We start from the raw sequence: 14,937 nt of genomic DNA, 5'->3' as shown, positions 1-14,937 counted from the left end.
TTAACTCATTACAAAATGACAGCTGGGATCCAGTTCAATGGCTCCACGGTGCCAGGAATGAACGGCTGGGGGGAGGCACATACCTCACAATTCCTGCTGCTGAAAACATGAAGAGTGACAGCAAAGCTCAGAACCCTCAGGAGCTTCCCAGGAGGGAAGGCTGAGAAACCTTGCTGGGATCCTAATAGCCATAATTGGGAGGAATGGCAAACGCAGCTCTGTACAGGGCAGGAGGATTTCGCTTTACTGAACCACACAAAGAAATGGCAGCGGCCCCAGTGCCCTGGAATGACTCAAAGCCACCTGTGGGCTGTGCAGGAACAGGAACCTGTGAGAAAAAGGCCCTTTTTTCCTGGCCAGGGGTGCCAAGCCACCCTGGGGTTGGGCAGGGAAAGCAGGAGGAGCAGGAAGGCAGCATCAGCTTCCCTCGAGCCTTTTGTGGGGTAACCAACACCCTGAGCTCGGTGCCGGGGTCCTGCCAAAGCACCAGGAGCAGACTGCAGCCAGAACATCTCTTGCCTTCCTTTTTCCTTCTGCTTAACTGGAGAAGTGTGCCTTTCACTTAACTGAAAGAAAAGAGCATTGGAGAGAAGGGAATGATTTTAGATACAGCTTTGGATTAAAAAAGCAGCAGAAATGATATAACCTGGCCAGAAGCAGCCTTGCAGGTCAGAAGAGTGGCAACCACGCAAGCTGTGGTACTGTGTGGTGTCCAGCAGGAGTTGGGCAGGGAGCAGAGGCAGCACTGGCTCTCCCCAGAGCCCAGGGTCAGAGGGGTAGGGCAGAGAGAACCAGAGTCCTGCCAGGGGGTCCCCAGCCATGCAGTATCCATCACTCCCTGCTGCCCCCAAAACAGAAAGGCACCTGCCAGCCTGCCCTGGCCCACGGCTCCTCCAGCCCAGCTGGGGCAGCAGCAGCAGGTGTGAGGGGATGAAATGGCTGGAAAGCAGGGCACCTCCCAGGAGGGCAGACAGCTTCATCCAAAAGGCATTTCTGAACAAGGCTTCAGAGTATCTGACAGTCCACTGCTCTGGGCTGCGCTTTATGCCCTCAGGGGACTCAGGCTTGCTGAAGGGGAGCACATTGAAATACCTGCTTAGCCTGCTAATGTGATCAGCAATAAATGGACTGAAAGCCATTTTAAAACACTGCTAAGAGCCATCCTACCAAAGTGCTGTGCTGCTGCCTGTGTCTGAGGACTCCCATGCCCTTCACTGTGGGAACCCACTGCACCTCAGTTCCTCTGTGCATCTGTAAATCTGACCATGACTATGCCCAGGCTCCACACACAAGCAGGGCACTTGCCAAGGGATGCCAGCAGCACCTCCCTGCTCCCTCCAGTAGCTGGGATACAAAGAGGAGAAAAGCAGGGAAATTATCTTCTCAGTGTGGTCATTTTGCTTGGGCTCCCTGCTCCTGCCACCAAATCTGAGGACAAAACCAGCCCCTGGAACTCACACTTGGAGCAGGGATGGGTCCCATTGTGGGGCACAGAAACATGGAGATATCTGGGGCCAGGATGAAGGTTCTCAGCCACTCCATTGATAGACTGCCAGCACGGCATGGCCAAATATGCTGGACACCTCTGCTACCCTGATAGTTTGGGTTTAAACTATTCCTCAGTATTAAATTTCCCCTGTGCTCTTGCCTACACTCCACTGCTGGTGGTTTTAGCATGAGCTGGACTTAAGGCCACAGTAATTTCGAAGAGAGGAAGAATAATGAAGTAGAGGATGCTTGTTCTTGGGCTTAATGATGCTTTTTAAAACTCTTCCACAGTTCCTTGGAGTTTGCATTTGCACATATGGGAAATGCAGCTCTGAGGTACATGTGTTTGTCTGAAATAGATGTGATTTTGGTTTGCACTGACAAGGTCAGTGCCTATTTTCCCATCCAACTTCAGGTTTAATTTTGGTAAGCGTCTGTGATGGTTGTGCGTACCGATGGGTAAAAATGGGAATCAGGCTAAAAATACCCCTGTTGTGAGAGCAGTAGAGCAAAGTTAAGGTTGCTGCTTCAAAACCACCCTAGGATTGCAGCATACCCATCCATCACACAAAATATGTTTTCCAATAACATCAAATGCTTCACAATAAATGCCTTCTGCTCGGTTTGCTATTTCCTCCCAGAGAGCTGCCTCCATCCGCTTCCTCCAGCCTCCCCTCACTACCTCCGAGTTTCACAAGTTGAGGTGGCAAACTGGGACACACTCACGAGCCATCTGCAGGAGAAGCAGCTTCACAGGAAGCTCAGAGAAATCAGAACTGGTAAGAATGAAATCAATATCAGTCACAGGGTTAAATGGAGAAAGCTAACAGGCGACAACTTATGCTAACCCTTTCTTTTGAAGACTTCCATTTGCAAGATGATTTACCTCCCTTACAAGAAATCCTTAGGCATTCCATATCTCTCTGTGAGTTTTTTTTAAAACACCCTTAAATCAGAGGTTCAAAGGAGGCCTGAGGCACAGGAAGCCCACGGGGCATGCAGCAGCAGCACTGTGTCATGAGGGATGCAGGTGCTGGAGCAGGAGCTCACCTCCCAGCTACATCCCTCAGTTCCACCAGCAGCTCACCAAAGCCACCGAGGTCCCTGTGCAAGTGTTACTGTTCATTCCATGGGGGCTTGACTAATACCAAGCTTATGAAAGAAAGCTGGGGACTCCAGCCTAGCCATATTCTCATTTCTCCTCCAGCCTGGGCATATTCAGTGACAACTCTGAGTGGGAGCAGTGCTTACGGGCTGGGAAAAACAGCGCCTCTCAGCCAGGCATGGGTCAGTGGAGACCCTGCAACACGCTATTGCCCAGCCTCGGAAACATCTCCAAACTCCTCTCAGAAATCCAAGGAAGTGCCAACAGCACGGGCTGGACCCGTGTGGGAGGTGGCAAGGCAAGCTCCCCCCTGCCTTCACATGCTGCATCTCTAGTGCCCACAGCAGGGTGTGAATGAACTGGTGTGTGGGTGCGTGTGGGATACTGGTCAAACTGGTTACAGAAATCACAGCCGGGCTTTGAGTGCTTCCTGCAGTGAAGGGAAACAAGGACGGGCTCTGTGTGCATCTGCAGGCACCGCTCTCGCTCTGCTCTTCACAGCCCAGGAGGAGAACACCAGAAATGAGCTGTACACGTTTTAATATTTACCACCTGCTGCTAGAATAAGCAGAAGTGCATTCCTTGGAAAGCCCACATCTGACTGGAATTTGTGGTATTTTAATTAGACATGCATTGGTTTGACCTATGCAGGCAGAGGCAGCATAAGCTGTTTGGTGCAACCACCCTTTGAAGAAGGTGAGGAACTACAGGAGCCTGGAAATGGCTTCTGTTCTTCCAGCCCAGAGCACATTTGAGCCCCTGTGCTGGAAGAAGCTTGGCTTAAAGAGCAGCACTGCCATCTGCAGCAGTTCAGTCATGCCCCTTTACAGTAAGCCCTGATAAACTCCTGCCCCTCTCTGGCACCAGCCAGTCCTGGATGCCTCAGGGACCCCAGGACTGAGCAGTACAGGCAATGTCCTGCCCAGCACCTCCCTCCAGCTGAGAAGGAAAACAAAATTCCTGTGTTTAAAATTAGCTTTCTCCCCCAAATGCATCCTTTCAAAGACAGACCCTGCCTCAAGGCAGCTGAGGTAATCCTTCTACATGGACAGGTCAAAGGCAGGGCTGACACTGCAGAGGAGCACAAAGTCACCCCAAATCTACCCTGAGGGCAGGTGACGAAGCAAGGGGCAGCCTAAGAAGATACCCACACAGTACTTCAGAAAGGTGTCAGCTCAGCAAAGCGAGCCAAATTGCAGCACGGTGATATTTATGCCCCAAGTTGTGAAATACAGGATTTATTTTGGTATTTTGTTTTACTGCTCACCACAGAGCTGCTCTCCCACTGTTGCATAAAAAGCTTGAGTAAGATCAGTTGAGAAGGCAAATGAGAATAGCCAGGCAGAGAAGCAGTGACACGCCAAGGAAGGCAGGCTGGTAATACTGTAACTAAATCAGCGATTATGAAATTCAGACAATTAATAAAGAATGAATGAGCAGCAGCATTAAACACTTGGTGCATCAGAAACAAGGCAGCCCTGTGGGGCTCTTAAGAAGCTGGCAGTGCTCAACAATGTTTCTGGGCTGTAAATGGAGAAAAGAGGTAATTATTCATTTCACTCTTGCTTCGCAGTTCCTATTTCAACAACTAATGCAGGTATTAAAACTCATTCACTAAATTCTGCATGTTAAAGACAACAAGAATAATGTCCTTTAGAGTGGTTTAGACAGAATCACAGAAAAAAATTCCAAGTAAAAAAGGCATCAAGATTTTAGGTGGAATTAGAAAAAAGAGGTTGAAATCCACCTCAGCAGCAGGGCCACAGATGAAGCAACGAGAGACATAGGACAGAATGCCATTGTGCTTCCAGGAAGCCCCAGTGCTCACAGCAATGCAGGGCTGCAAAAAAAGAAAAAAAACAAAACAAAAACAAAAAACCAAAAAAAAAAAAAAAAAAAACCCAAAAAAAACCCCCAAAAATAAAAAACCCAAAAAACAAACAAACAAACAAACAAACAAAAAAAACCAAAAACCAAACAAACAAAAAAAAAAACAAAAAAAAAAAAGGAGAAAAAAGAGTATTTGCTATCCAGGCCAAGTTCACAGGAATCTGGCATCTACTCATTTCAGGATGATTTTATATGGCATTGGCCAAGCAGCCTCTCACAGGAAAAAGGAACAGTAGCTGCATCTGCCAAGATGCAGAAATGTATCCTAAAAAGACCCTGGAGGCATTGCAAGGTTCATCCCAGTGCAAAGGGCACGATGAAGACAGCATGGTCCTGGGCAATGTGCAGCAAAACAGAAAGATGACATTTTCTCAAACCATGGCACCACTGAAAGCACTACCAATACAATCCATTCCAACAGAACAACTTCTGCTTTATCACACACTTCAAAGAAGAAACAGAAAACAGTTCAGAAGAAATCAACAAGAACATGAGGCAGTTTCCCCAGACTCCCACATCCCTGAGGTTAAAACAAACTCTCTGTGTTTGGCTTATCCACAGAGCAGGCTCAGTGGGCACTTGTCCACAGCCCAGACCTGGGTCTTGGGAAGAGCTTCCTCACATCAAAGGCTCTGACTTTAGGCAAATGCACAAAATCAGCTAGCTAGGAGTTGAAGCTGGATCCACTCAAATCACAGAAAGACAGGTCTTTTTCACAGAAAGCTCAAAGGGACCTGCATCCCAAGTCACACTCACCAACTGCTTTGGCCAATTATTCTGGGTTTCTCTTCTCCTTTTGGATCATGTGGATTTCTTAGCATGTAAGCAGAGGTCAGCACAGATGTGCTCTTTGTGTTGGAAACACACACACATCCCCCAAGTTCCCAAGGATCAGGGAATGTTTGAAGGAGTCCAGACCAGTCCCATCCATCATGTTAAGAGGGAATAAGAAAATGTCATTGGAGCAAAATGCTAAAACAAAACCGGAGGCCTTGGAGAGAAAAAGAAAGAGATGGCTCTCTCAGATGCATATCACTACTGCATTCCAACAACAACACTGCAACATCACAGGTCTGGCTGTTTCCTCTTAAAGAATTAAGCTGAAATTTAACCATCTCTGCTGAAGTTTCCTGTGGCAAATACACACTTCAGGCTGGCTTTTGCAGCTTCTGCTGGAACAGATCAGCAGTTCCATATGCAAGCCCATTGCATGGGGAACTGGTTTGGTTGGGGATTTTTCCCTATCATGTTACTCTCCCACTGCTGAAAACCAAGTGACAGATTAAGAATCACTGGGATCCTCATGCTCCACCAGGGAAGCCTGGCCTGAGAAGGAAACATTTTCTACTCTGAAAATTCTTTGTCTAGAGTTTTTGCCCTGGATAGACTTTAGTCCAGATGAGAAATTCTGTGCCTTCCAAAAATCCCAGCTGAAGCAGACACCTACCAACTACTGTCTGCAGAGCCACCGGAGCAGCCATGGCCACAGTGCCATGTGCAGGAGCCCAGCCCTGTGTGGCCCTGGCAGCTTCCCTGTGAGGTGACAAGGAGCAGGCAGGAGGAGGCAGGGAATCTCCAAGGATTGCAGCACGCTCTGTGGGCTCCAGCCTCCTCTGCTGGGATGGGAAGAGCACTTGGCTCCTTTCCCTTGTTCTGGGCAGTGCTTGCTCCTTCTGCTGCTCTACAATAGATACATCCTTTCCTCCCACTCCCTAATTAAACTCCCATTCCACAGACCAGCTCACACAATAGATGTTGCAACCTCTCCTCTTAACCAGCTGTGCTGCCTTCCTCTGCTCCTGCACAGGGCAGGAACACCCGTGACACCCCAAACGCTCTCACCCTGCTGCAGTGACACCCCAAACCTTCTCACCTTGCTGCAGTGACACCCCAAACCCCTGTCACCCTGCTGCAGTGACACCCCAAACCCTCTCACCTTGCTGCAGTGACACCCCAAACCCCTGTCACCCTGCTGCAGTGACACCCCAAACGCTCTCACCCTGCTGCAGTGACACCCCAAACCCCTGTCACCCTGCTGCAGTGACACCCCAAACGCTCTCACCCTGCTGCAGGAGGCAGGGCAGGCTCTGACTCTGCACCTCCCCAGGGCACAGCATCCCTTGGAACATCTTCCTGCTGCACCGAGCCAAAACCACCAAGAATTAATTTTAGCAGGGAAGAAACTGGGGCACGTGGCATTTTTGTGGAAGGCTGCAGCCCCAGGCTTTTGTCTCTCTTCTGAGGTGAGGCAGCAGAGAACACCACAACACATTAAATTAAAGGGTCCTTGGCCTTTGAGGACCAGCAGGGAAGCCCAAGATCAGAAAGGATCATACACAAGAGTAGCATTCAAAGCTGACTTCAGTTTGGTTTGACTTTAATTCAGCCCAGTTCCCTGCACAGGGATGTCTCCCACAGAAGGAGTCTGACAAGTCACAGCCTCCCTGTGCCTTAGGTTGTCACCCATAAAATGGATACCAAATATTGCTCCACCCCTGCTTGTGAGTTTCAGTAACTCTTTGGTCTCCTTTTTGGAGGTTATTTCTCCTTTTTGGAGGTTATTTCTCCCTTTAACCATGGAGCAAGAGTGAGCTATTGTCTCTGGACACACTCAAGTCCAGCTGGAAGATGTAGCTGCCCAGATAAGGCTGCCTGCATCTCTCCTGCTCAGGCCCATGCAGCATCAGCACTCAGCACCAGGGAGCATTTGATCCCACTCCATCCCAAGAGTAAAATGTTGCCATGATGGCAGAAAATTGATGAAAGCACTGATTTGTTAAAAACCACATGAGAATCCATGTTGTAGTAAATAAGAAGGGAAAAACCTCCAAATAAAAGCAATGCCAAGGGTGAGAGGAGACACAAACTCAGGGAGAAGATCCAGTTCTTCACTGCACTGCCCAGATGCTGCTGAGAGATGCTAGGACGAGTCACAGAGCCTGAAATCAGCCAAACCTCAGCACATCTCTCTCAAACCCAATTTTTCTTATCAACAACCTCTCAGGTAGCCAGGAGCTTATTCCTAGGCACAGTTAGAAATTTACTCCAAAATGCAAAGGGAAGTGCAATGGCTATCTTCACCAGCAATCCTGCAGCAGCAGAAGAGACTGTCCTCTCTTGGTGACAGTGGTGGGGTTGCTGTGCACTGAGCTGGGTGTGTGACAGCTGGTGACACTGAACACAGCCCTCTCCCACAGTAACACCTTCAGCAGAGGTTTAAGCAAGCCTGAGGCTCAGGCCATCAAAGGAAGCTCTGTCACCTTGCAGAAGGCTTTCAGAGGATGATGGTTTCTGTAGGAACTCTTTGAACCCTCACAAACAGCAATCACCAGTGCTAACATGACCCAAATTTCCCAGAACAAGCTGCAGACGTCCTCTCCTTGACAGCCAGGCTGAATCCATTCATGCCTGGGAGGCAGAGTGTGCAACAAATCCTTTCTTTCTAGGCAAGAGGAAAAGCCAGAGCAGGAGAGCCCCATGGGCAGCTCCCATGGCATCTGCAGTCCCACAGACTCCTCGTGTGCCTGGGCTCCAGGAGCAGGGATTGCAGCTCCACATTCTCCTGCTTCTCATGCAGCTGAGCTCTGGCACTGGGCTCAGCCTGCTGCCCTGCCAGAACCATCTGTGCAGCACAGGAAGGAGCCAGGAAAGGCAGGCTTACCTGGCCAGCATGCTGTGCCCCACAGCCAGTGCAACCCACCAGTGCAGTCCTTCAGAGATGCTTGAAGGACCATTTCTGGGGAAGAGCAAGTGGGAAGCAGGAGGAAGAGGAGGAAGCACAAGGACACGCAGATGGACACTGGTGTAATGGCTTTCCATGCTGGCCATGAACTTAGAGAGGGTGGGAGGCAGCAGAGCATTCCCTGGCTGGGAGGGAGTGACAGCCAAGCTGTGCCCTCCCAGCACGTTCAGGGAGCCTGGCAGACACCAGTGCCCAGCTCTGCCCTGAGCTCCCTGCAGACATTTGCTGAGGGCTCACACAGTGGGCAAGGCAAGGCAGTGAAGTGACTCAGTGGGAGCACGGTGGGGAAAGCCCCCAGGCAGGGAGGGAGATGATTCACAGGGAGACACCCCAGGCTCCCAGAGAAGGAGCAGAGTCCAGCCCAGGCACAGGGAGGGCAAGGATGTGTGACAGGCTGGAGAGGACAGAAGGCACTGCTGCCTCCCAGCTTTCTGCCAGCAGCTCCACTCCTGCCCTGGGCTTGGTGCCTATTTGGCTTCCAGTCCTCTGCAAGGCACTGGGCTGGCTCCAGGCCAGCATCACCCACCCACCAGGAGTGCTGCTGCCTGTGCTGGCATGCCCAGTGCCAGCCGAGTGCCCTGCCAGAGCCCTGCCCTGCCCGAGCCCTGCCCTGCCCTGCAGAGCCCTGTCCTGCCCTGCCAGAGCCCTGCCCTGCCAGAGCCCTGCCCCAGCCCTGCCCTGCCAGAGCCCTGCCCTGCCAGAGCCCTGTCCTGCCCGAGCCCTGCCCTGCCAGAGCCCTGTCCTGTCCTGCCCGAGCCCTGCCCTGCCAGAGCCCTGTCCTGCCCGAGCCCTGCCCTGCCAGAGCCCTGTCCTGCAGAGCCCTGCTCTGCCAGAGCCCTGCCCTGCCAGAGCCCTGCTCTGCCAGAGCCCTGCCCTGCCAGAGCCCTGTCCTGCCCTGCCAGAGCCCTGTCCTGCCAGAGCCCTGCCCCAGCCCTGCCCTGCCTTGCCCTGCCAGAGCCCTGTCCTGCAGAGCCCTGTCCTGCCTGAGCCCTGCTCTGCCAGAGCCCTGCCCTGCCAGAGCCCTGCCCTGCCCTGCCAGAGCCCTGCCCTGCCAGAGCCCTGCCCTGCCCTGCCCGAGCCCTGCCCTGCCAGAGCCCTGTCCTGCCAGAGCCCTGCCCTGCCAGAGCCCTGCCCTGCCCTGCCCGAGCCCTGCCCTGCCAGAGCCCTGCCCTGCCCTGCCAGAGCCCTGCCCTGCCAGAGCCCTGCCCTGCCCTGCCCGAGCCCTGCCCTGCCAGAGCCCTGTCCTGCCAGAGCCCTGCCCTGCCAGAGCCCTGCCCTGCCCTGCCCGAGCCCTGCCCTGCCAGAGCCCTGTCCTGTCCTGCCCGAGCCCTGTCCTGCCAGAGCCCTGCCCCAGCCCTGCCCTGCCTGAGCCCTGCTCTGCCAGAGCCCTGCCCTGCCCAAGCCCTGCCCTGCCAGAGCCCTGTCCTGCCCGAGCCCTGCCCTGCCAGAGCCCTGCCCTGCCCGCGGGGCACTCGCCCAGAGCAGAAGGGCTGAGCTCCTGTGGGACACAGGAGGTGCAGGAAGGCCACACGTGGCTGCACTCCTGGCTCAGGAGCCCCCACCTGCTTACGGTTTCCCTCATCCTCACTGGCTCCACCACCGTGCTGTCCATCCAGCTGGGAACCCCCCGCTCTTTCCTGCCCCAGCCTGGCCACCCCACCCTGTTTTGGAGCCTGGCCACGAGGGACACGCTGCTGTCCCAGGTTTGGCAGAGAACTCTTGGACAGGGCATTGCTGGAAGCTGAAAGGCAATGAGCTTGTCACGACTCATTTTTGCAGCCAGGAGCAGGGGCCTGTTCCTCATCTCCCCAGCAGCCGTGGGGTCACATGTGAGCCTGAGCCCAGTCACTCCTGCGTGAGCCAGCGGGCTCAGGACACAGCCAGCACAGGCAGGGCTGGCTCCCCTCTCAGGGCCTTTCTGAAGCAGTGCCCCACTGCTCCATCCCTCACTGCCTTCCCCCAGGGCTCAGCATTAATGGCTCACACTTCCACCTCTTCAACAGGCCAGATGCCGGCCTTCTGCCACACAGAGTCATTTACCTCCCTGAACTCCTCATTTTACTGTGTGTGCATTGCATCTTGCACTACTCACTGCTCCACTGGAGCCCACAGCTCCACTGCAAAGCCCTCACCCCATCCTGGCCATGGTACAGAGGCAGGCAACAGGGCAGGGTCACCACACTGCCAACTCTCTTCCAGGAGAGTTTGGCCAACTCTCCTGGAAACGTGGGCAGTCTTGGACAAAAGGCTGCTCCAATCAATCTGGGTACTAATTTAACCAGTTTATTGATTAAATACTAACCACAGAATGAGATCCTGGCCTATTTCATGCCATGCTGGTAGCAGTACCAGACTAGCCATTATTTTATTATGACATTAAGTGGCACTGGTGATGCCAGGAGAAAAGCAAGCACGCCCAGAAGGATTCACCCCTTTATTGTGTCTGTCAGAGCACTGAAGGAGCAACTGAAATTATTACAGACATCCTTTCAGTTCCTCCCAGATCTAATACAACATAATCTTGTTCATCTTGGATAACCACATCAAGTCATTAGCTTGTCAATAATTCACCTTGCACCAAGTGCCATGACTTGGCACCAAGCAGGCTGTGCTCTTCATGTGGCCAAAACCTGAGCATCTCCTGGCCAGCCCATTTCCCACTGTGCTGGTCCTCACAGACAGACAGGGGTGGGCTGCCCCAGGCATGCAGGGCCAGCTTGCTCCCAAATCCTGCTCCTTTCTACAGAAGAGACACCTGTGCATGGCGAGAGAAAAGAAGAAAAAAAAGGAAGGCATCACTGTAAATGGCCTCATGCTTTTAAAAACTCACCATGGCAGGAGCAGGAATAGCTGAGAAATATTCCAATTAAATGAGCTCAGAGTTACACCAGGAGCTCTACACCAGTAACTGGCCACACACATCAATTTTCACACCAGTCCAACTGCACCCGTGGCCTGCAGAGGATGTGAAATCTTGCTTTACACAAGCTTGTAGAAATTCAGCAATTCTGCCAATTCGCTAAAATTGAGCTCAGCTATGCAAAGCAGCAGAAGTCCCACAAAATCAGATGTACCTGGCAGAGTAGGAGGTGTAGAGGAGCAAGATTTTCAAGTGCTTGGAATGCCTCCCTGTTTTGAGCCTGCAAAACTCAGCTGGACACTTCCCAGAAACAGCCTTGCAGAAGACTTCCACAGCTTTTACCAAGTGCCTATATAGGCTTTCATCCTTCCTGGCTCCAAAGAAAACCTGGATCAAAGCTGCACTCAGCAATCCAAAAGGGCTGATTCCAAATTCTCCAGAACCATGGCACCAAGCCCCAGCAAGGCAGCACTGGCTGCCCTGGAGACATGCCAGGGGCATGGAGAGGAAAGCACTTGCATGAATTTACATCATGACAATGCAAAAAATATACAGTTGTCATTGTCACTGAGGGCCCATGAGCTCACTGGGAAGGGAGGGGAAGGAAAAAGATACCAGGAAAAAGCCACCTGCTCAGGCACTTTCAACTGAAATCTGCAACAGCTCTTTAATCCTTAGGGTTGGGAAGACACACCACTCTTAGTTTGGGGCTTCTGGATGCCCAGGTGACTTCCTGGACTTACTGATCAGTTCCTTGTATCTCACATCCAGAGGAGCCAAGGAGCATTTGGGAAGCCAAATCCAGCAGTTCAGGGCATGAAGCAACGTGGACTGGGTCACCCTGTTTGGGATGAGCAGCAGACAGGAGCCAGCTGTACTAAGAGAAGCCCCTCTGCTTGCCCAGGAAACAAGCCCTGGTCTACTGCATTTATTATGTAGGTGGCCATCAGTGGTCTGCAGGAGACATGTAGGGTTTGAAGGAAAGCTGCAGCAGATGCTCACAAAATTGCTCTCAAGTGCATCTTTAGCATGGCTAATGTCCCATTCCACCGAGTCATTTCAGGGCCAGGGATTTACACCAAGGTGCAGTGCAGAGAGGGCTGTGTGCCCAGCAAGCCCAGCCCATGCAGGAACCAAAAGCAGACACTCAGCTGAGCACCTCCCCTTCCCTCCTCATCCTGAGCTGTGAGAATCCCGGGAATTCTCCACATTCTCCAGCTTCTGGACAGAAACTCCCTCTGGCCAGGACCAGGAGGATGGCCATGGCATCACCAGCCCTTCAGCAATGGGGAGAAGGGGATAGCATTTGTGGGGATGGCCTGCAACACCAACCCCCTGTTTAAAGTTCCTGACCCACAAAGAGGGACCAGCTTTGGGCTTGACCTCCCCTCTTGCTCAGGTGGAGCTGTCCTGCCCACACCAAGGCTCTGCTCTGTAGGGGGGCCTGCCTGGGGCAGGCATCCCAGCAATGTCAGCTATGCACTGTCCTCCCCCGTGCCAAGGGTCAGCTCTCCATCCAAACAGGAAGCAGCACTCGCCTGGCCCCGAGTGAGTGTGGGGGAGAAAAAGGGAGGCAGTGCTACAGGGGCTGATGCTGCTGCTGTCCCAGCCCCTCCTGCTCCCAGCCCAGCACAGGCAGTCACAGGGGGCTTCCAGGGCATTCTCCCCACTGGGATCCCCACTCTCGGGCAGGCAGCACCCCCACTTCTTTGCAGGGTCATTTTTTAAATCACTTGGTAAACAGAGGCAAAGCCCAGAGAGCAGCTATGGCAAAGGTAGCACTGAGAAAGGGGAGTTGAGGCAGCAGAGGGGATGGTGAGGGTCCCCCACCTTCAGCACTTGGAACAAACTGAGACAGAGCACCTTGCCCCTAAACCAGGGATTGCATTAAAAACGATACAAACCTCAGGGTCAGCAGCTCCTTCACACCCTACACACAAAACTGCTGCTGCTTGCACTTGATGATCCCTCACTGTTGCTTTCTGTGCCCAAATAAACTGTTTTCTTTTCTGGTTTCCCCATGCCAGTATTCTGGGATTATTTTATGCCCTAAAGCAGAAGGGTGGCTGTGCTCTGTAAGGAGGACATGCATCATTTCAGCTCCAGCCAAGCTGAAAGGAGTCCCCAGCACCCAGCCCAGCCAGAAATGTCCTCAGCAATGCTGTGGTCCCTCCTGCTGCCAGGCACATCCAGGGCAAAGTACAGCACACCAGGGGAGGGCTTTGCTTGTAGACAGCCATCCATCCAACCATCCTGGCATCCCCCTCACAAATAGCACCCCCTGACAAATACACAGACATTCAAAGTCTCTCTGGCAGATCTGATCTCCATGGTCTTTCATGATTTGCATCTCTCCTGGCTTACACTAAGTGAAGAAAGCCTGAGCACATGCTTCAAACACATCATTCACCATGAGAAACCATTATTTTACCCTATTCTGTGTCCTTTCACTGCCCCTCAGAGCTGTATGAATTTTCTAGACTGTGCTTGAGTTTATTCATACTGGTCAACAAGGACGTTCCGGTGTTCTTATTTTTCCCCCCCTTTGAGGGTTTACTTAAACCCTCAAAGTTGTGCCAGGTGAGGTGGAGTTCTGTGATTTTGGGGCTGGAAGTGCATTTGTTCAGAAGTCTTATCTTGGAAGGCAATGAAGGAAACTGCTGTTTATGAGAGCTCTTGATGACATAACAGTTGTTCTGTCCCAAACTGTCTGGACACAAGGTGAGCAAACCTAATGCCATAAAGGCCTTCCCATGTCATGCCCCAGTCACAACATTAACCCCCACAGAGAGGACAGGAGAACAAGTAGGGAAGCTGTTGAGGAAAACCCACAAACTATTTACACCCTGAAAGTTTGAAACAGAAGAGCCTCGAAATGTCTGTCCTTTGAACATGATACTCCTTATCTTGGGATATGATCCTCCTCTCCTCCTCTGGTGAAAGAGAAAATGAGATTATAGCAAGAGTCTGCATGAAGGGCTGAGAGGAGCAGAGCTCTGGTGCAGCTGCTCAGCGACAGGAGCAGCTTTGGTGCTTATGGGATCCCATGAGACCAGCAGAAAGACAGCTCATCCTTTACCCAATGTCCCTGCAAGTGCCTTCAGGCCCTTCCAGTTCAGGGTGTTATTCCCAGGAGAGAGCCATCTCTGGAGGACAGGGCAAGGTCTGGCCCAAGGACAGACCAAACCACCTGTGCCTGCAGCCAGCACACCCAGGGCCAGCTCAGCCCCAGGGGCTGTCCCCTGCTGAAGAGCAGTCAAGCTCCTGCTTTTTTCAGCCTGGGGGCAGCGAGTTCTGGGGTGCATGGTTTGCTCCCCTCCCTCCCTGTGAACACCTTGCACTTGTGCTGGCCAGAGGCTGGGGAGCAGAAGAAAAGCTCCTCTCTTGGTTATGGGCCAAGCATTATACAGCAAGGGTGTCCCATATCCTGGCTGCAAGTGCTTTGGGAAGCCAGATGATTTCATTACCAGATCATACCCCCTGACCTACTCACCCTGAAACAAGCTCACTGCTGGCCAGCCCCAGAGCTTGCTACTCTGCACCTCACCTTGCACACTGCCATTTAGCGCTAACCTGCTGCCATATCCAGGCAGCACCTGAATTTTCATGCTGCTGAAACTCTTACACAAGCAGTAAAACCCTAAGAAACCTCTTGCACAAGTAGCTTATTGTTACTTTGTTATTGGGACTGACAAATGAGGAAATGCTCCCAGCCACGGGTACCCTACAGTTCCCACGGGGTGCTACATCCCACATGCACCTTCCAGCCCACCCCTGCCTCGCAGCACAGGATGCAGCACTGTGAGCACACACAGCCCTAGCACAGGGGGTGTCTGGGGACAGCCGTGCTGC

At 52.4% G+C, this 14,937-nt stretch overlaps 1 protein-coding gene across 3 annotated transcripts in view; it reads right to left on the bottom strand.

Moving 5' to 3' along the window:
- Positions 1 to 14,937, bottom strand: part of NOS1AP (nitric oxide synthase 1 adaptor protein) — a 43,589-nt gene that overhangs the window by 18,689 nt on the left and 9,963 nt on the right. The gene's annotated exons all lie outside the window — the stretch shown is intronic.

The sequence above is a fragment of the Molothrus aeneus genome, chromosome 9 (genome assembly GCF_037042795.1).
Source record: "Molothrus aeneus isolate 106 chromosome 9, BPBGC_Maene_1.0, whole genome shotgun sequence".
NCBI lineage: Eukaryota > Metazoa > Chordata > Aves > Passeriformes > Icteridae > Molothrus > Molothrus aeneus.
This window is presented reverse-complemented; position numbering and strand designations above follow the sequence as displayed.